The sequence below is a fragment of the Pinus tabuliformis genome, chromosome 1_2 (genome assembly GCF_031772625.1).
Source record: "Pinus tabuliformis cultivar Carrire ecotype Pingquan chromosome 1_2, CPIR1, whole genome shotgun sequence".
Lineage (NCBI taxonomy): Eukaryota > Viridiplantae > Streptophyta > Pinopsida > Pinales > Pinaceae > Pinus > Pinus tabuliformis.
Window position 1 is genome coordinate 1,278,171,401 of NC_142298.1, and position 21,847 is coordinate 1,278,193,247.

Genomic DNA, 21,847 nt, shown 5'->3' on the forward strand with positions numbered 1-21,847 from the left:
TGTTTTACTGTTCTTGGTTACTGGTTATATGGTTTGATGCACAGATTAATGATCAACATCTAATGAATAATTTAAATTACAAGTCTGTTGGTTATACACTGGTTTCCTTAACTGTAGTTGCGTACATACGTGGTTTTCACTAACTTAAGTAGCGTATACAAATCTGATTGTGAAATGAAAAATAATTGACCTGATAATACTGATTCACCCCCCCTCTCAGTATTATTTCCAACAATTGGTATCAGAGCAGGTCCTTTAGAAGAAGCTTGATCGCTTGAAGGAAGATCTATCATCATGAGCAACTACGAAAAGGAGGCATCTATCAGGCCACCAATCTTTGATGGAAGCAACTTCGTCTATTGGAAGGTAAGAATCACAACCTATCTTCAATCTCTTGGTACAGAAGTTTGGGATATTGTGGAAACAGGTTACACATTTCCATCAGCAACTCCTACAGATACGGTTGGTAAGAAGTAGTATGAAACAAATGCAAAGGCTGTCAATACTCTATTAGGGAGTTTATCTCAATCAGAATTCGTCAAGGTTATGCAGCTCAAAACTGCAAAATAAATATGGGACAATATCGTTCTGAGCTATGAAGGAGATGATCAGGTAAAACGTGCAAAACTACAAACTCTCAGAATCCAATATGAAAATCTCAGAATGCACAATGATGAAAGTGTGGCTAATTATTTCTTACATATAGATGAGATTGTTAATTGTATGAAAAACTTGGGTGAAGAGATAAAAGAAGCTACTTTGGTTGAAAAGGTTCTAAGATCTTTGTCTTCTAAGTTTGAATCAAAAGTTTTGGCCATAGAAGAAAAGCAGAATCTTCAAAGCATTACCATGTCACAACTGCACGGAATCCTAACTGCTTTCGAAATGAGAAAAGGGGGACCATTAGACATGAGAGAATCTGCATTCAAAGCCTTAGGAAAAGGAGAATACAATGAGTCAGGACATATGTCAGAAGGAGAGGAAGAATCAAACTTTGTCAAGAACCTTCAACGGGGTTCTGGAAGATTTAGAGGTAAGCTACCTTTTAAATGCTTTGCTTGTGGAAGAGTCGGTCACTATGTAGCCAAGTGTCCTCATAAAGATAAGCTTGACAAAGGTAAGGAACCAGTTAGATGGAACAGAAAACAAAATGTAAGTAAGAAGAGCTATTATACACATGAAGACAGTGATGGATTTTCAAATAGTGATGAAGATGAACAAGGTAATGATTATAAACTTTTGATGGCTTTTGAAGATGATGATTTCTTGGATGCTATAGATGAAGAAGGTATTTATGAAGAAATTTATAAACTTAAAATTTGTTTAGAAGAAAAGAATATGATTATAGATACTCTGACATTCCAACTTGCTAAAAGGGAAAAACACAATGAAAAGTTAGAATGTGAAATTGTGGGACTTAGAAAAGATATTGAGAAAACAAAAGCTCTTAATTTTAGATTTTCTAAAGGATCTGAAACTTTAGATGAGATTATCAAAGTTCAGCGTTCTCCTCTAATCAAGACAGGTCTTGGGTATACTAAAGAAGCATCTCAAGCACAGAAGCCATCTACCTACAAAAGTTATCTTGAAGCAGTAAGGAGAAGTGAACAAGTTGACAATCGACAGCAAAGGAACAATGCAGATCATCAGGTAAATCAGGGACAATTTACTTCAAAGATGAATAGATATCACCAAGTAAATCGAGGGCAATCTACCTCAAGGATGAACAGAAGCTACAAACAACCACAGGTAAATCATTCTCAATTTGCCTTAAGAATGAATGGCTATGGAAATTACAATCACCTGGACGGAAGGTTTGATAATCGCAGGAATTTCTTCAATGGCCAATGTTTCTCTTGTCATAACTTTGGACACAAAGCAGCTCAATGTGTTTCCTACAAGACCATCATGACCAGAGAAGCACGAAATCAAGGGAGTGTGACTGGAATCATGAAAAGGACCTACAATAACTTTTCTGCTCTTGAAAATGAAATAGAATGTTCTATTTGTAACAACTTCGGTCATGAAGATTCTGAATGCAGGAGTAGGTTTCGACAAACAACTCAGAAGGAGCAAGCTTCATTGAGTCCCAAAATATGGAGAAAGAAAGAACCGCAACTAGAAAGATGTGGTATAGCCTTATATGCGAAAGGACAAGAAAATCAGTGGTACATCAACAATGGATGCTCGAAACATATGACAGGTGATAAAGAAAAACTTCAGTCATATAGTGCCTTAGAAAAGGAAAAGAAGGTCTCATTTGGAAATGACACCCCTACATTCATAAAAGGTAAAGGCTCTGTTCTTTTGAAAGAAAAAGTCAAAGCTGGAAATGTTATGTATGTTGATGGCTTAAAGCATAATCTATTGAGTGTCAGTCAAATGTGTGATCAAGGAAATGAGGTAATATTTCGATCAAATGGATGTATTGTTCGTGAGCTTGATACAGGAGAAATAGTGATCAAAGGCATAAGAACTCCAAATAATCTATACATACTCAAGGGAGGAAAACAACAATGCTATCTAAGCAAGAATGATGAACACTGGCTATGGCACAAAAGATTGGGGCATCTAAGCTTCTCTCAGATAAGGAAAGCATGCAAATATCAGGCAGTTTGTGATCTCCCTGACATCAGAATTCCAGACAATACAATATGAAAATCATGTCAGTTTGGTAAGCAAACTAGAACTAATTTCCCTGAGAAGGAAGGATCAGCTAGTAGGCCACTTGAACTTGTCCATACTGATGTATGTGGTCCAACTAGGAAAATGTCACCTCGAGGAGAAGAATACTTCATATTGTTCATTGACGACTTTTCCAGGATGTGTTGGATAGGACTTCTAAAGCATAAAGACGAAGCTTTCGAAAAGTTCAAAGCATTCAAAGCCTTGGTGGAAAACGAATCATATCTCAGAATCAAATGCCTCAAGTCTGATTGAGGAGGGGAATTTACCTCAGATGAATTTTTCAATTTTTGTGAAGAACATGGAATAAGAAGGGAATTCTCTACTGCAAGGACTCCTCAGCAAAATGGAGTAGTAGAAAGGATGAACAGAACGGTTCAACAAATGGCTCGTGCTATGCTTGATGAGTCTGGAACTCCCACAACCTTTTTGGGTGAAGCTGCATTTGTTGTTGTTACTATTCTCAACAAGACAAATGTCCGGGTAAACAGCACTCAGACTCCTCATGAACTTTGGTATGGTAAGACTCCTACGGTAAAATACTTCAAAACTTTTGGAAGAAAATGTTATATCAAAAGGATTGATGAAAAGCTTGGTAAGTTTGAACCTAGAGAAGATGAAGGCATCCTCCTTGGCTACTCTCCCCACAACAAAGGATATAAGTGTTACAATAAAAGACTTGGAAAAATTGTTGAAAGTATTGATGTAGTGATTGATGAAGAAGGAAATATTCCTAGGCAGGTAAAATCCAAAGATTTTGAAGATGATGAAGACTATCCTTCAACATCAAATCAGACTTATGATGAAGAAGAAACCCATGAGGCACCAGAAGAACAGATAAGGATAGAAGAAAAGACTCCATCCAGGTACGTTTAGAAGAATCATCCAGAAACTCAAATTTTGGGGCAGAAAGAGGCGGGTGTACAAACAAGAAGAACTATTTCAGAAGCCTCAAGCTATCTAGCATTGCTCTCCTCCACTGAACCACAAAATGTAAGAGAAGCATGCAAAGATGAATGTTGGGTCAAGGCCATGAATGAAGAACTTGAGAAGATTGAAAAGAATAACACTTGGGAGTTGGTTCCTAGACCAAACGATAAGAATGTCATAGGGACAAAATGGATATTCAAAAACAAGCTGAATGAAAATGGAGATGTTATTAGAAACAAGGCCAGACTTGTTTGTAAAGGGTATGCTCAACAAGAAGGCATAGATTTTGAAGAAACTTTTTCACTGGTTGCTAGACTTTAGGCCATAAGAATGTTCCTTGCTCTTTCTAGCTCTCAGAAGTTCAAAGTATTTCAAATGGATGTGAAATCTGACTTTTTAAATGGAGACTTAGAAGAAGAAGTGTATATTGAGCAACCAGATGGATTCATCCTTGGAAATGATCCAAAACTTGTATGCAGACTTAAGAAGGCACTCTATGGTCTTAAACAGGCTCCAAGTGCTTGGTATTATCGTTTGGACAAATACCTCCATCAACAAGGTTTTTCAAAAGGATCAGCCGATAGCAATCTATATGTAAAAATTGATAATGATAAATTTCTAATACTTGTCATGTATGTTGATGATATCATCTTTGGTAGCAATGAAGAAGCCATGAGTCAAAATTTTGCTTTGATGATGCAGAAAGAATTTGAAATGTCCTTGCTTGGTGAGCTGACATATTTTCTTGGTTTACAAGTCCAACAAAATAAAGGCGGTATCTTTTTGTCACAAACCAAGTACCTCAAGGAGATCTTGAAGAAATATGGCATGGAAGATTCGAAACCAGTATGTACCCCTATGGTAATAGGATGTAGCCTCAACGTCAATGATGATTTAGCAGCAGTACATCAACCAACCTATAGATCCATGATTGGTAGTCTGCTCTGTTTGACAGGTACCTGACCAGACATCATGCATGCAGTGGGATTAGTTGGAAGATTCTAGGCAAATCCGAAAGAAGCACACTTTCAGGCGGTTAAAAGAATTTTCAAATATCTTCAAGGGACACAAAACTATGGCTTATGGTATCCTAGAGATACAGATCTCACACTTCATGCATATACAGATGCAGATTGGGCAGGAAGCGTGGATGACAGAAAAAGCACTAGTGGTGGTGCATTCTTTATGGGTTCCAGATTAGTATCTTGGTTCAGCAAGAAACAAAGTTCAATTGCTTTATCTACAGCTGAAGCGGAATATGTGGCTACTGCATCTTGCTGCACACAACTTCTTTGGATGATGCCAATTTTGCAAGATTTTCAAATCACTTGTACTCCACCTATCTCCATTTTATGTGATAATACAAGTGAAATCAGTATTTCAAAAAATCCAATCATGCATTCAAAGACCAAGCACATACCTATCAAATATCATTTTCTTCGAGAACAAGTGCTTGAACAAAAGGTTAAATTGGAGTATGTTCCCTCTAAGGAACAGGTTGCTGATATACTCACCAAATCACTGCCTAGGGAGACATTTGAATACCTCAGACAGAAGCTGGGAGTAGTTGATGCATCATCTTGCTGTTGAAACTTGTCTATTTCAGAGAAAAGTGGTTGTACGTGAGTTTAATGAGGAGAATCCACGTACATACGCCGGTTTATGTGGATACAGTTGCGTATATGTTGGTTTGAAGACAAACAGTGGGCCAGGCTCAGGATGAAAGGAGTCTGATATGGGAGACCATCTGGCACAGGTTCAGGGGGAGCATACATATTCTTCTAATAATGCATTGTTGGCATTATCCTAGAAGATCTTGGTTCAACTTCACAGTGTTTTGGTTTCGGGGGGAACAGGTGCAGAAGGAGAACATGGTTGCTGGTTTGAATGATGATTGACAGATGCTACTAGTTGTTGATAACTATCATAGTTTGGTTGTAGATATTTCGTCTCTATATCATGTATTTCTTTTCTTATCAAGGTCATGTAACGGCCTACTTTGATTTCCCTACTATGCCTGGGATGGATAATGTAATGTTCTTGTTTTATCTTGTGTAAAATTTTCGTGTATCCCCACTTGGTTGGGAGATGGATGTATGTATGAGTCTTTGGAGGTAGGAAGGTCATTTATGATGTATAAAGTTATGTATCTTCTTGTAGAACATCTTCTTGCAGACCTTACCTACAATCAGGGGGAGCATGGACAACACAGCAGAGCAGAGATTTCAGCATGAACTCAGGGGGAGCATGGACAACACAGCACAACAGAGATTTTAGCATGAACTCAGGGGGAGCATAACCCCTTGCCCTTGATGTCAAAGGGGGAGAATGACTTTGAGTGACTTGGGGTTGCCATCAAGTCCAAAGGGGGAGATTGTTGGCATTATGACACAGGTGTTGTCCTTGATGGCAACTCACTCAAATGGCAGATCACTGTTCAGGCTCTCAGAATGAAAGAAAAAGAGGTATATGCAGGTTCCCTTTGACGAAGTCACGTATACACGCGGGATTGTTGACCAAAAGTCGTGTATGCGTATGCACACACTTTCATGGACGAAAAAGCGCGTACGTGTGGGAAAACTTATTTTTGGTCCATGGTATTTGGACCTATGGTTTTGGACCATGGTATCTCGTCTGAAGTGTTGAACCCAGGTATTTGGTCCAAGGTATTGATTCTTTATGGTTTTGGACCATGGTATTGTGTAAGGCCTAAGACTATAAAAGGGGAAGGAGATCATTAGACAAAGGCATTGACTCAAGCATTGAATATCTTATGAAGAGCTAGATCTGGAATACTAGTCATTGGGTTATGGTGCATAGCTGGATCTGAATCAAGGAGGAACCTAAGCGCAAGAAGAAGGATAAGTACTATTGATGGGTCAAGATCTTAAGGCTTGAATAGTAGTATCTTTGTGTGATTTTGATCTGTTATTTTTGGCGCATGACTTGATCTATAAATCTGATAATCTGGGTATAACTGATGTCTGAATAAGTGAAAAGGATAAATTATCTTTTATAGATCTGTATGCAGGTTTAGTGAAGCAAAGGCGTGTATACACGCTGGATTTGTAATACAAAATCGCGTATATGCATGTTGGCATTAATTCATCAGCGTATGCACGCAGGTTGTACACATTGAAGTAGCGTACGTCTCTTGAAATATGTTTTAGCTACTTTTGTTTATTACTGCAGTGTTCTGGGTTCAGAATTGGTGTCTGGTTACTATTACTGTTTTCTGGGTACAGCATTCAGAGAAGCGACTATTTGATTTAGTCTTGTTTGGTGCAAAGGAGATTGGTTGATGCAGATATACTTGATGTTATTCATGGATCCAGTCTGAAAATCTATGAAACGTGGTCCTTGAAAGAAAAGAGAAGGTTGTATCCTTCTGTAGATCAGCACCTACGTACTAGTACCTCAGCTAGTACAAGAGCTAAGGGGGTTGTAGCTCCCTTCCAGGAGAAGCTGGAGAAGAGAGAAGGTTGTAGCCTTCTACAGGTAGCATCCTGCATACTGGTATAAGACTGCACCAGTATAGAATCATTGTAAAAAGAAGTTTCTAATTAAAAGAAGATAGAAACGAATTGCAGCAGGTGGTTTTCACCCACATTGGGTTTCCACCTTATATCTTGTGTTCTTATGTGTGACTGCCTGTTCTGTTTTACTATTCCTGGTTACTGGTTATCTGGTTTGATGCACAGATTAATGATCAACATTTGATGAATAATTTAAATTACAAGTCTGTTGGTTATACGCTGGTTTCCTTAACTATAGTTGCGTACATACACGGTTTTCACTAACTTAAGTAGCGTATACAAATCTGATTGTGAAATGAAAAATAATTGACCTGATAATACTGATTCACCCCGCCTCTCAGTATTATTTCCAACACATAGATGAAGAAGAAAACAATAATATTATCCTTGGTGGAGATCTCAATCTCATACTCCACTCCAACGAGAAAAGAGGAGGTTGTTTTATACATGACCCTTGCAGAACACGATTGGAAATCATCATGCAGGACCACGATTTAGTTGATGTTGCACCAAAAAATTGCAAATTTACTTGGAATAATCGCAGATTAGGCAAAGACAATATTATGGAGCGGCTAGAGAGGATTTTGGTGAATGTTTCTCTCCTCTCATCTTACTCCACCGCATATGTTGTTGTACTCCCCTATTCAGCGTCTGATCATTATCCCATTACTCTTGTTCTCGAAGCTCACTATCCCTTAGGGCCCATTCCTTTTAAATATAGTACACTGTGGAGCAGCAGTCCTATTGTAGAACAGATTGTCAAATTCACATGGAGTCAACACATAGAAGGGTCACTAGGATACATATGGGAAAACAAGTTTAAAAGGACCAAAAGTGCCTTGAAGGAATGGGCAAAAAATTATTACAAGGAACCTGAGAAGGTTAAAACTGAAATTAAAATCAAATTGGAGAAAGTTCACAACATGATAGAGGAACGAGGGCTATCCCAAGAATACAAAGCACTCGAAGGTGATCTCTACTTCCAACTATATCGTGCCAATAGAGCGGAGGAGCAAAAATGGAGAATAAAATCAAGACAGCTATGACTGCAAGGAGGTGAAAAAAACTCTGCCTTCTTCCATAAGCAGGCCACTGTCAGGAAAATCAGAGACAGTGTCACTTCCATCACTAATGCTGAAGGCAATCTCCAAACCACACAAGACGCTATTAAAAAGGCTTCATCTGATCATTACAGTGTCCTCTTAACTGAGACAAAAGAAGCTGAAGATTACTTAGATCTTCTACAACACCTTCCCACGAAGATCAATAAGGAAATCAATGAAAAGTTAACCAAGGAAATTGAAGAAGAAGAAATACAAAGAGCTATCTGGACACTTCAGCTAGATAAGGCTCCTGGCCAAGATGGCTTCCCCATCTGTTTCTACAGATCTTACTGGGGAACAATAAAAAAAGACCTTGTTAAGATGATAAAATGGGCCCAACACAAGTGCAAAGTCGGAGGTTTCACCAACGCCACCCATCTTGCCCTCCTCCCTAAAGAGAATCGACCTTCATCTTTGTATCGATTTCGGCCCATTTCTCTTTGCAATTTCTCACACAAAATTCTGACCAAAATCCTCGCCTCTCGCCTTAAACCTCTTCTCCCCTCGCTTATCTCTGAGAATCAAGGAGGTTTCTTGGCCAATAGACAAATATCTGATTCCATTCTCCTTGTCCAAGAGGGTATACACTCAAGCCAAACTAGGAAAGAAAAGGGTTTCATTTTAAAATTGGACTTAGCCAATGCCTTTGACCGAGTTAGGCACTCTTTCCTCTTTGTTGTTCTAAAGAAAATGGGATTTGTTGCGCCCTTCCTCGACCTTGTCAAAGCATGCATTTCAGGTCCTTGGATCTCCCCTCTCATCAACGGTAGACCAGGGCCTTCCTTTCAATCTTCTCGAGGATTAAGACAAGGTTGTCCCCTTTCTCCTTACATGTTCATCTTAATGGCTGAGTCTTTCAGCAAGGCTTTGGACTATAATCAACGCATCGGGCTTATCACTGGTATTAAATTTGGGAATGGAGCCAAAAACATAAACCATTCTCAATTTGTTGACGACACATTGTTAATGGGAGGAGCCTCCAATATCATAGCTCGTCGATTCAAAACCCTCTTAGACAAATATATGAGCTACTTCGGAGGTATGGTCAACTATCTCAAGAGCTGCATCTATGGCTGGAACACATCTTCTCAAACTCTTCATAATATTTCCAGCACATTTGGGGGTCCCTTGCAAATTAAACTGGGGACATTTCTCTTATCTGGGCATGCCAGTGAGTGCTGGTCCTCTGAAAGCTGAAGTATTGGACACTATCATAGATAAAATGAAAAGGAAAGTGCAACAATGGGGCTCCTCTTGGCTTAATCCAATAGGACGCCTAGCTCTTCTTAAATCAAGTCTTTCTTCTTTACCCTTATATCAATTTACACTTCTGCAAGCTCCTGCTAGTTTTCATCACAAAGTGGAAGCCATCCTTCGTCACTTTCTTTGGCAAGGGGGGAAAAATGAAAGAAAGAAATACAACCTTATAAATTGGAAACAGGTTATTCAACCTCAAGAGCATGGAGGTTTAGGAATAAAATCACCAAAGCTCTTAAATCTGGCCTTTGGTGGCAAGATTGTGTGGAGACTCATTAGTGGCCAACCAGCTTGGTGGAAAAATGTGCTGGAAGCCAAATACCTCAATTCTCCAAGCCAGCACCTCTTAGATCATGATATCCCTATTAGAGCTTGCTCTAAAATCCGGGAGCTATGTAAGAAAGAAATCCCTCTTCTTGCTCAAAACATTTCCAAGATTCCCAAGGGTAGCAACAATACCAGAATTGGGGCAGTTAGAATAATGGGCCAGCAACCCATTAACAACAGACCTGGAACTCATCAGATTCTATCCTTTCTCGAAAATATGGGGCTCCATTATTTGGACCAGATATCTCAACGGGACATTCACGCACAACTTTGGATAGGATGGATCTTCCTAGAAATACCCACTGATCTCGAAGCAAGTCTTGCTAATCTCCAAACCTACCTCCATGGTATTGCTCCTACAAAAAAAAACAGTGATGATGGCTTCCGTTGGGATCCTTCAGGAACCAACTACACAGTCAAAGTTGCTTACCAATATTTCTATAGAAATGAATATCCCATGCCCATTTGGGCACATTGGAAAATTGCTTGGAAATCAGAGATCCTTCCGAAAATAAAATTCTTCATTTGGGTCCTCTTAAAAAGGAAAGTCCTCACCTTAAACAATCTGCAAAAAAGTGGTATAATTGGCCCATCCTGTTGCCCAAACTGCCAAGCTGCTGAAGAAACCATCCAACACCTTTTCATTACTTGCCCTTTTGCTACTGCCTGTTGGAAAGAATTTTTTCTAAACATCCATCTCCCCTGGGGTTTCCACAACTCCATTGTTGAAGTTCTGCATTTTTGGAAGAGGAACTATCCTTGGCAACGAAAGAAGAACAATATTGCTAGAAGAGTTTGGAATGCTCTCCCCTACACTCTTCTGTGGAACATATGGCTGGCACAAAACCGTATGGTCTTCAAAGACAAAGAAACCAGCATCAGGAAATTATGCAGCAAGGCATGAAGCCTCACATTAGAAGCAATATCTGTCACAAGTCAAGGGAAAATTGACATCACCGATCTCTGTGTCGAAGAAAGGAATTTCATAGGGTATTTGGAGGATAAAAGTAACAGTGCCCAAAGCAGGAGTGACACTAGTAGTCAACGCAACAACTCTAATTACAGTTGGAAAATAAAAATGAAAGAGGAGGAGTTCACTATCTGGCTCAGAAATTGTAACACGTATTATCTTTTCTTTGATGGGGCCTCCAAATCTGACCCAGGAATGGCCGGGGCTGGTGGAATCATTTGCAATGCCAATGGTGATATTAAATCCGATTATGAATGGGGATTAGGCCCCCTCTCCAATGACAGGGTTGAAGCTCTTGCACTATACCAAGGGCTCATTCAGCGTCAAAAACTCAGCATAAGCACCGCAACGATCCTTGGAGACTCAGCCATCATCATTAGTTTGATGGTAAATAATCAGAATGCTTCCAATGTGATCCTACAACAAACAATAAGTCAATGTCAAGCACTTACCCAGCAAACGAAAGAAGTCCTTTTTTTCCATGTACTTCGCTCCTTCAACAAGGAGGCCGATTCTCGTGCAAGCAGAGCCTGCTCCAAATCCATAGGCAATCTTCGATGTAACAACATCGAATCTCTATGTTACCTACCATGAACAGAAGTGAATCCATCTTCAGATTGCTCGCAGAGGTATCTAACAATATTGGATATCCCCTCTCTGTCATTTGCAATGTCTTTGTGCTAAAAATGGTCCTTATTTCAGTAGAAACACCCTTCGAATCTTATGCTAATGATAACACTGTCACAATATCTTTGAATCCAATCCGAAAATCTTACTTTGGTCCCTTCCCCCAAGAAATTCTGACTCTTTCATCTCTCACCCATGACTTATCCCTCAATTCCCCTGTGACTCCATCACTGCTCCACCTTATCCCCCCTCTTGAGCCTCCTTACTTATTTGTGCTTCCCTACGTCCTAAATCCCACCTCTATCTCCCCTTTGCTACGTTCGATCCATCTCTTGTATGCTCCTAACCGGTCCCATGCTGCATTGGGCTCTCAGTCTTCACTCGTCAAGTTAACTCTCGTTAATCTCAACCAAGCACCCTTCTCCCCTTCCAGTCTAGACCCCTGCTCCTTGGAACAACGCCTCAACAGACCGTTGTATTTGTTTCGCAGTGGGAATTCAGTCTGGTTATACTTAATGGCGAGAAGCAAAGACTGCTTGCACTGCGCCGATCTCCAGGCAGAACTAGAGCATATCTGAGCACACCAGAAGATCTTGGACACCAAAATCGAGACCCATGCTTAGATTACCAAGGAGAAACATGAGGCCGACCTCAATCTCGTTCTTCACAGAGTCCCATCTCTTCAAGAGAAGTTCAATGATTTCTCAAACAGATGCAATCATGTCCATAGTCCATTGACATCCTGAAGTACATCATAGAAAAAGATAACGCTCCTAGCAGCAGCTCACCAAATTTAAGGAATGCAGGTGTTGAAGGCAATCCTGAAGAATCCACTACCCGCCAAATCAGTCATATAAACATTGATTAAGCATGACTTGCAAATTCTGCCTTCTTCTGTTTCACTTTGTTAGAATCTACACTAGTTCGGTATTTAAAAAAGCTCAGAATGATAGAAGCAAAAGGAATTCTGTTCCTCCTGTCATATTTCCCTGCTCTGCTTCTCATACATATCACCTTGTAACAATGGAGCTTAGTCTCCCCAATATTTTTTGAATACAAGCAACAACTGATTATGTAAAAAAAAAGAAAAGTAATCATTTTATTTAATTAATATATAAAATTATTATAAATATTATGTATCTTGTAAAATAATATAATAATTAACAAGATCGAATCGCTGGCAATCCCTGCTGCTTAGTTTAATTATTGAACTTTGAAAGGTATGAACTAACTTCAACATTTGAATAAGGGCTACAGAGTAGCTACTTCGTGCTGCTTAGTTTAAACATAGTTAAATTAGAGTGAAAAACAATAAAGAAATATACATTTATATTAATAAAAATTACAAATAAAAGAGCAAGATAATTAATGATTGCATTATCTCTACCCGGGCAGGGATAATAATAACTCTATTTGTGGATGGATTTTTTTTATTATCAACTTTAATACTTTATTTGTTTATTTTAATCTATTATTTGTATAGATTTGTATGGAAAATTTATATTTTTTTCGACAAAAAGTACCACTGCCTTCTAAGAATGCTCTCATAGGAAAAGACAAATATATAGTGTAGGGTACCAAAGAATATTAGTTGACAACACAAAGTTATCGACGAAAAATAATATTGTTAGTATTGTAGATTAGATTGCAGGTATCGCAAACCTCAAGTGAAATGCTAGCGGCCATGAGTTCAAAACTTGTGGCAACTAAACAAAGAAGGTCAACTAAGTCACTTACATGAAGTAACGCAGTCACCCTACTCTCGTGTGGATCGTTGGAATATTATAAGCATTATTCTAGAGTGCATCGTTGGGATAATTCAAGCACTCGTGCTGAAAGAATATAGGAAATTTGTTTCAAGTACCATTGTGTTAATAACTTTGATTGGTAATAATGATGTTACAAAGTAATTCATCCTCGAGACACTGTGACTTGATTTCGTGTATATATATGTATATACTCTTTAACATATAATAATCTTACAAAACACACGTATATATATACTCCAACAAACAACTACGTTACAAAGAAATCCATTCTCGAGACACTACCACTTGGTTCACTATCGAGACGAACTTGTCAATTTCATGCGTGGATTTTCTTTAATTTGTAATGTTCTCATGTTCTTGCACCAAGGAACACCTTCAAATAAAGTGATAACGTGCTACTCACAGAACATGTATTTAAATAACTTCTGAGTAATTTGGTAATGATTTCAATTGATAGTGACTTAGGTTATGATTTCAAATAGTTTGAAGGGGAACCAATCGTTTAAAGGTGAAAATACTAGGACCATGACAATGTTCTTAGCTTCTGTGTTTTGTAAAACTAAACAACATTTTCGTGCAAACCCTACCATGCTCCTACAATGGGGGACACTTTTTCTTGTGGTTGATTAAACTGGGAATCACAATCACTTTTTGATAAATACAATCTTATCTCTAAATAAAAGAAAAGGTAAATTTTCAATGATTATTTTAAAAACAATTGGGAAAAGTAATTTTTATCACTTATATTATTTAAAAGTTTAACCACTATTCTTGATTGGTATTTTGTTAGGTTAACAAAGTTTTATATAGCATATTATATATTTTTCTATGGATATGTGAATTAATTTTAAAAATCTAAGGATAAGGGAAAAAGTACAATTCTAAAATGATAGTTCTTTCTATTTAATTTTTTAACTATTTTTTTCTTTTAAGGTTGAGTTTATTGTAATTTATTATTCATGTTCAAAGTATAAATGATTGGAGAAATTACAATGTATTATTTTTTTATTCGTTACCTTAGGTCTCACAAAGGACGCGTTTCTATTACAAAAACTATGTTTTTTAGTTGAATGCAATAAGTGATTGGTCGCTCTTTGGATTAAGACAAGAAGTAGCCAATCACTAGGGAAAGATAAATTGAGCTAAAAAAACATAGTTTTTGTGATGGAAACAAGTCATTTCAAAGAGATGACATCAATAAGTTCCTCGTGAGGCCTAAGGTAAAAAAAAGAAGAGATTTAACACCATGGAATCATGACCTTTGCCCATTATATTTCTTTGGCACATTCATATAGACAACCACCTTACTTGTTATAAGAGGTTTTAACACCATGGAATCATGACCTTTGCCCATTATATTTCTTTGGCACATTCATATAGACAACCACCTTACTTGTTATAAGAGGTAAGGCATCTTTTTTTTCTTTTTTCTTTTTTCTTTTTCCTTTTTTAATGTAGTTCTTGTAATTTAAAATCAAAATAATTATGTCTATTTTTAAAATTATTTTAATTTATTGAATGACAAACAATTAACATTGTAGAGTTAGATTGATGGTATTATCCCAAGTTATATTGCCATTAACTTTAAGAAAGGAAACACCCCGCCTTAAAAACATAAAGGTGATTCACAATTTTTTTGTAAAAATATACTAAGACTATTAAAAATATAAGATATCAAATTTTAAATTTATAATGTTTATTTTATATAGTTTATGTTTATGAGCCTCAAGTGATAAGATTATCTTCTTTTGATCCTTGAAGGAGAGTATTGATAAACAAAGAGGAATAGATAGTGCTCTCAATCTTTGCATGTAAGACATGCTTTTGGACATTATGATCTGGCTCATGAATTTGTCAATCCTTATGACCATGACTTTGAATTGGTCAAAATTGATCATGGAGCACTCCTGAGTTGATTTAGTCCACTTTAATCATTGTTGAGGTGCCTGAAGCCCTAATATATTGATACTTTTCTAAATGGTGAAATTATTCTTCATGTAAAATATTATAAATAAGGCTATGAAAAATACCCCTTCACATGGAATTGATGGATTTTGATAAAGCTTAAAATTGTATTGGTTTAGAGAGTTTTAGATCTTGAATATATTTTCCTTCTTCCACGATACTTTCTAGTGTTATTTTCAATATTTTTGGAGGTACGACTCCTTACTCATACGTTGAAGGTTAGAAGATCCATCAAGAATTGGAAGTTGCAATTTTATATCTTCCTTTCTTTACTAACAAATTAGTGCCCAAAGGTCTACAAATCAAATTCACATAACAAAAACTAACACAACAAAAAGGGAAATTGAAATCATTAGCTTGAAAATAGGATACAATAGCGATGTTAAGGTATATAAAACTAGTTGTCGTTCTCAATGCATAGGTCATGGTTCAATGTCAAAATCCATGGCCTTCCATAGCGAAAGGAATTTTCTTATGGAAAGAGTTTTGGAACATGAAAGAAACTTCCATAACAAAAAATTCTTCTATAAACAAAGGATCTACCATAAAAGGTGTTTTATGTAGTAGAAAGGAAATAAATTCTATGGTAAGAGGAGTTTTCTCTATTAGAAAATGATATTTTGTAGTAGGTCATGATAGTTCCATAGTAGCATGTACTAATTCCTGAACCACATTTACTAGACATCTGTGGTTCCACCTATAGGCTCTATATCACTATTCTATAACATCACTCCTACATTTAATCATTAGCTCTCAAAAGTCTAAGTAGGTTTAAACAATCATGATAAATTCATATTGGATTACTTGAAGGTGCTCATGTTCCTCCTCTATCCATTCACACAACCCTAAGAACCTTTTAACTTTTTACCCATCTGAAGTGCACTTTAGGCATAATAATAGTTGTTTTGATCCAAGACCATGGATTAGACCTCAACACCCATCTTTAGTTGATCAAACCTCAAAATGGTACCTATATACCACCTATAAATGATGGTGGGTTTAATATTATTCTTATTGTCGCAAATAAGCATGAGTGAAAAGGTGAGGCTAATCTATCACAATCCCCTTCCAAATCTTCATCATCATAATTCAAGTATCAAGTCTCATTCATTTGTGTGATCGATGGGGAACATGAAAAAGGGAGGATCAAATCAATGGAAATGAACTTGTTGAGGGAAACCATCACAAACAAGGGATTGAAGATCATGCCTCCTTAATGTGCCCACGAGATGAAAAATGAAATAGGAAGGAGTGGCCACATAGGGATAAAACAAGGCCATTGGAGGAATGGGGATCCCTCTTCCTGCTTCATAGCTTTAGAGCATAAAAATATTCAAACAATGTAAATGCCCCATGGCATAAATATAGAAGGGTTTGTTATGTGATCATTGTTACCAACACATTTCAATGTAAGGGTTGTCCAATATGATCCCTATTTAAGGTTGCAGTTCAATGCTATATGGGCATTAATCCTCATTCATGAAGTTGAGTGGCGGGGTAATGTGAGGATTGTGACCTAGTGCTTAGTTGGAGACAACTCATTTATCACCCTTGTTCACATGAAACTATAGTTCCATCGATGAAGGGATGGTAGATATAATACATTAGATCTATTCAAGAAAAGCTAGCCTAAAAACCCACTTGTGATGCCTAGTAAATTCTATGTTCTTATCCCAACTAAAGGGGATAGGAAAATATCTCATGTGTTATTGAGTAGACATAACAAGAAATAAACATAAACTGCCTTACAAATAACATGAGACCAAAATTTATATGGACTTGATGGAAAATTGGGGTATCTCTACAATTTACATAGATAGGAACTTTGAGGCACACAATAGGTACATTGACTGCATTTCTCTTATTAAGGACTCCTAACATCTGCTTGCATTGCTAAGATTTTGATAAGCACACCCCAAAAACACATGCAATAAAAAAAATAAGAAAAGTCAAAAGACATATATAAGGGACATAGAGATGAAATATTGTGGTTTTCGAGAATATATAACTATTGTTCTTAGCTACTACCTTGGGGATTTGAAACTATTATGAAAAAATTTCACAACCCAATATGAAGGAGCACTTCATCTTTCAACATCCCAAACTCCCTATCCACGTTCTTCCAATTTCTAAACGATAAATGCATGGCCCTATACATGAGGACGACCTTTAGTCTTAAATCTTACTCACTCCAACCACCCTTACCTAGATAAAACACCTCCAAGCCAACTACTTCTTTCTTTGATGTGATTGTAATAGATAGAGCCTTTAAGAGGCAAATATATAACAACAATACATCATCTGTTAAACCTGTGAGACCCTAGGAATCCATTTAATTTCCTCCATCAAGGCCTACATTGAGGTGCCATCTCGAATATTAAGATAATTTACACATCACCAACATCAAAGAGAATTCCTCTAGATCTTTGACATAAGAATACATTGATTTGAAATGGGCTGAACTAATGAATGGGTGTAAGTCTTAGTACCAACTAGTTAATTCAACAAATAATAAAAGTTCGAAAACATTGTAAACCAATGCATATGTAAAGTTGAATAAGAAAAAAATGAGAATGTGAGAGGAAAATATAGAGTTAAATGTAATTAAAAAAAGGGAGGATATTAAGGAAGAGGAAATGAAGGGTCATGTTTGTTAGCCTTCCCTCTATCCAGTAACTCTCCATATTTCCTCCTTCAATCTCATTTTCAATGAGTATTTTCACCAAGGAGAGTATGAAGGGAAAATAGACATGAAATCATTTGTAACACACCATCCTTCAATCTCCCATAGATATTGTAGTTGTAATTAATTATATTAATGATGCCTATATGGAAATCTAAATGTAAATGGGTTAAAAGACCTGTAACAACTGTAATTATATTTTAATAATTTTTTTTGAAGAGGTGGAGCCTTGATACGAACCATGTGAATCCATGAGAGGGGAGGGAAGCCAATAAAATAGATTTATGGAATCAATCCTTGCCAATAAATTATTTGGTTGAGACAAATATATATAAATTCTAAGATTGTCAACTTTCCTATTAAAATATCTATTCAGAAGGATGTGGTAGTAACTTCCATATTTATGGAAGTAGTTAAGCTATACCCCAATTGCCTTATCCAAGGTATGGGTAGAATATTATTCAAACACTTCTGGGGTCTAACTAGTAGCTTCTAATATAACCACGATTGGCATACATATATAATGGATTTTGTGTCATCTATATATATATATATATATATATATATATATATATATATATATATATATATATATATATATGACACAAAATCCATCAAAGAAAATGAAACTAGTGAAGGAAAGTCAATGAGACAAGCATTTACAAGAAATTGTTTGTGTGTGTGAGAGATAGAGAGAGAATAGGGTGTGCGTCCACGAGAATGAGTGGAGGAGGCTCTCATATGGAGAAGGAAAGTCGTGAACTAGAGAAACATATGGAAAGTGAAATTGAGACACACAAGGGTTTTGAGACTATAACTCTAAACAAAAGGTAGTAGAAAACCTTTTGAGAAATAATAACCTATGTGAAACTTTGATTCACTTGATTTGATGAGATAATTCAAAATTAAAGTATTTTACCTAAGCTAGAAGGCCAAAAATTATGAAGGAATTTTTATGATACAATCATGAAAAACACTGAGAAAGGGGAAGTGTTGAGGTATTACTAGAGCAAAGAAGGACTCCCTTTGTGGTAGGAAATCTTATCATGAAAGCACTATGAATGATAACATGCCCTTGTTCAATAGGCTGGAAAACAATATACTAATTTATATTTGGATGAAGAAGAATGAACTTCCTCCTTTCACCATTGGTAGTATGAGAGAGAATTTACTTATGGGTATTTGCTATGAAAAACAGCTAAGAGACCACCCATAACATTTGGGAAGACTCTGGGCTTAAATGGATTTCTAGAGAATGAATGAGTTTGAATTGTCAAAGGAGAGTGGCCTTCATGACTCCACCTTGTAATGGTTGAGGGGGAACTTCCCTCATGAATTCTTGGTGTGGCTCGGGGGTGGCCAACTACAAAGGATAAGACAAATTGTTAAGTCTATGGTTAGGTGGAAATAGGCCCACCCTTCATTAATTGTAGGTAGATATTGACTTCAAATCTATAAAGTAAACAATATTCAATGAAATAGAAATGATGATGATAATTGTCTATATTTATGTGCTTTGCTACTAAATGGATATCTTAGTCTATGTGATCCATGATCATGGAATGAATTGGTACATCTGGTTGTGATGATTATATAATATTCACTTTCCTTACTGTTGATGTTTAATGTTCTCTTATGAATGCGCTTTTATATTTATGGGAATATATGGAATGTATTACATGAGCATGGGACTGATAGACCCTTAGTATTGGTAATTTTAATGTTTATGGCTGCAATAAGCATTTGTTAAAGTAAGATGTTATGGCTAAGAAGACAAGGATGTTAACTCCTCAACTTGTTGGTTGTTTGGTTGTGAAAGGATCATAATGATTCTAAACCAAGGGAGATTGGTCTACTCTAGATAGGCCATAGAAGCTCTGCATATTGTTTATTATCAAAGGGTCCTATTGATGATGTAGACCTATATTTAAGAGTAAAATCCTTGATTGTGAAATGAGGACTCATAAGAAAAGGTTTGCATAGAACATCTAATGTAAAGTGTTAAATAATTTACTGAAGGACTCTTGATCTAGTCGAAAGTTTTCTTAATGGATTGAAGTAGGTTGGTGTGGCCTTTTATGTGAAGGTATATAGCCTTTACTAGGCCAACTATGGGACTAGACACCTATTGTGTCCCTTTTTGGATTGTGTGATTGATTAGTTGAAAGGTATCCCTACTCTGCGATAAAAATGCTTGAAGCGCTTTCTATGTTTGTGGCTTGGAATGATTTTGTTCTTTATGAAGGTAGTCCCTAACGTTGGATTTTAGTTTTTATTGTGTTAGGCCCACAAGCTTATATTTATTCAGTTTAGGAGAGAGTGAGAATGTCTCAAATGGGGGAAACTGTGAACAATGACCTCTTTTAACTCCTCATAAGAAAAACTTGGTAAATGAATGCAGAATAAAGGATTGTTGGATGCATCCATACATTGGTGAAGGTTTCTAAATCATTAGAAGTCTTTTTGGCAAGTTTTTTCCCTATCAAGATCATAAATCAATCACTGAAATAGGTTTAAAAACTCTATTGAAGCCTATAATTTCCTTAGAAATTTGGGGATTAGAGGTTTTAGCCTTAGCCCCTAGTCGCAAATGCTAAAACGGGATGCGATTGAGAGCTTAGATGAAAAGTGGGGTTTAAGTATGGAGGTACATTGACAGGACTGGGCTAAAGTCATAAGGGGAACACTCAATTCTAAAGGTGGTTGGTGACTTGGTGGCTTGATGGCCTAGTGATGCATTAACAAGACTAGAACAAATCACGTGGGATATGTGTTATGTAAATTGGTGGCTTAGTGGCTCAATTAATGGGCATGTCTATTGATGAAAAGATGGACTTTAGTTAATTATAGATAAGTCAGCTCTACTGGGAAAAAGGATGAGATCTAAAAGATGACATGAGTAGCAAATGGGAAGCATAAACTATCAAGTGACAAACAACAAGACTCTATTTACTTAAAAAATTGGATTTGGATTGTTAAAGGACATTTTGTCACATTCAACAGAATGACCTTGAAACTAGATCAATCATCATCCATTCACATCTTGAAATCATTCCCTAGAAAGGAAAAATCATGTTGTTTCCAAAAGTTCAAAGAAATTATGCTTTATATTGGCTAAAACACTAATTTAGGTTCCCATTACACTTTATTAGTTTGACAGTGTGATGACACAAATTGTATTAAAAGGAAAAGTGCTAGTCAGTGCAGGTTGCTTTCACTGCAAGTGTGATGGCCCTTAAAACGAGGAAAAAATTAAATATAATTCCAAAGCTTCCACTTCTAGAGGCTTCTATTGTGGAATTTTCCATTCTATGTTAAGGATGTCCTCAAATTCCTACAAATGAGGTCTTATCGCTTATACCATGGAGCTTATTCCCTTCTAAATTGGATCTTACCCTAGTTTAATGGATCTACAACCTCCTCAATCCTCCTTTAAATGCATTACCTGCTATTGGGACTGGGTTGGATTTTGGAGACTCTTAGTTATGCCCTCATGCTTCCCATTTGTGTCTAGAGGTCCATAATCCATCCATGTACTTGAGGAATAATTGAAGGATTGCTATTGTGACAAAGGAAGGACAAGATAGTTGGCAGAGATCCACAAGTTCAAGGTTTTCAAAAGGTTGTAACCTTATCCTACTTTCATTAATACAAAAATGCCTTGTTTTCCTATACATTATGTCTCATTTATGTATATGTAGAATAATGACTCCTTGGATTATTGTTTAGAGATGTTTGTATATGTTATTTGTAAGTTTTGGTTCTCTTGCCTGTTTGAGATGTTTTTAAGGTTCCACTTATAGCATATGGAGTTGGAGCTAAAGCTTACAAGAAAGGAGAATAAGAGAGTCTACATTGGTTTGAAAGTAAGTGTTTCTTCTATATTACAAATTTCTCTAAGGAAAGAAATTCAATTTTGTCTAGGTTGCTTCTAGATCGGGCCACTAGGTCTAGGGAATTTGCTTCTGTCTGTAGAAGGAAATCATCCATAAAAC